This window comes from Mizuhopecten yessoensis, unplaced genomic scaffold (genome assembly GCF_002113885.1).
Source record: "Mizuhopecten yessoensis strain PY_sf001 unplaced genomic scaffold, ASM211388v2 scaffold11071, whole genome shotgun sequence".
In the NCBI taxonomy this organism is placed as follows: Eukaryota; Metazoa; Mollusca; class Bivalvia; order Pectinida; family Pectinidae; genus Mizuhopecten; species Mizuhopecten yessoensis.
The window spans coordinates 3,525-4,987 of NW_018408865.1; the positions used below are offsets into that span (position 1 = coordinate 3,525).

The window sequence follows — 1,463 nt, forward strand, 5'->3', positions numbered from 1 at the left end:
TCTTATGTAGATAACATTGTCAGTGAGAGACGGGCGCGCAATATTTGATATCCATGTGTTATGAAATTATATAAGAAAATAAGATATTGCAACGTTACCGTATCATATATAACTGGGTTTTTTGTTTTTGTTTTTAAATTTTGATGTTGGTTATATACTGAGATATTGTATACCATTGATTCATTGAGTAACGATCCAAGTAAAGTTGCGAGGTTGAATAGAAATAACCAATATTTTAAGGGAAGATAAAATTTACCAATAAAACGTAAAACGTTCTATTCGTGGAAATCGCCTTTTCCAATTGGCATTTATATTGACAATAATAAGGCAACTGAAAGCAAAACTCTATTCGTTTTCTTGCGATTTTTTTTAAACCTTGACCTTCTGATGAAGATATCAACTGTATTAATCTGACAGACAGAAAGACCATGTGAGCACGGTATAAATATGTCATTTAAACAGTTAGCACTTCTGAATTCTGCAATAGCCAATATGTTAATATCATCGTTAAACACGCAATCAGCTTGATAACGTTCTCTATAGTATTTTTAACTGTGTGTTAAGTAACGTCCTAAAATACCCCATCGGCTATATAGCGTACTCTAAGAGCAGCTGTTATGTTAATAACGTCGTCAAAGTACGGTGCTATTGGTAATTATTATAACTCTACTTTATTTACTCTATATAAAAGTAATACGTCAAATCGAATATATCCCCACTTTTGCCTGACTGTGTTTTAGTCCTGTGTGTTAGTCTGGAAACTAAAACACACCTACACTCGGCTGTTTCCGCCGAGCCAATCAGGCGAGATGTAGGCGGAGCTTGCTACCGAACTCGGAAGCGAACCGCGAAGTGAGCGGAGCTTGCTACCGAACTTGGAAGCATTTGGCGCCATTGCCATCAAAGGGATACTTTAGACATGACGCTATACAGCTTATGGTTTCCAAATATTTTCTAGTTAAAACTATCTCTCCAGTGTGTAACGGTATAATACAACGGTTTAAGTATGGAATTGAGGGATATAGCAAGTTTCTGGTGTCCCTTGATCATGCCTATTTCCCTCGGCTTCACCTCGGGAAAAGTAATCTTAAGCTAGTTGTTAGGTTTTTTATGGCGTTAATCACACCATTGTTTCGAGGAGAAGTGCAGTTTATTCCATTTTGTGTTAATTGAAATTCCTCAACTGGATCAGATAAATACGATTTTCACGTAGTATATAAAGGTGATGCAGACCTACGATGTTTATCACGTCTAGCCATTTTTTACAACGTGTGAACAGTGCGTGTATCCGACACTAGAGCTAACATGTTACAAGTTAATGTTTTTTTGAAAACTTTGATAAAAATATCTAGTACGGGTGGGGTTCGAACCCACGCGGAGAGAGCTCCATTGGAACTTAAGTCCAACGCCTTAACCACTCGGCCACCGTACTTCTTATGTAGATAACATTGTCAGTGAGAGAC

The 1,463-nt window shown here is 37.3% G+C and overlaps 1 non-coding gene across 1 annotated transcript; it reads right to left on the reverse strand.

The window, feature by feature from the left end:
- Positions 1 to 1,349: 1,349 nt before the first annotated feature.
- Trnal-uaa lies at positions 1,350 to 1,432 on the reverse strand. Its single transcript has one exon. It is a non-coding gene; the product is annotated as a tRNA-Leu (tRNA).
- Between the last annotated feature and the right edge of the window lie 31 nt (positions 1,433 to 1,463).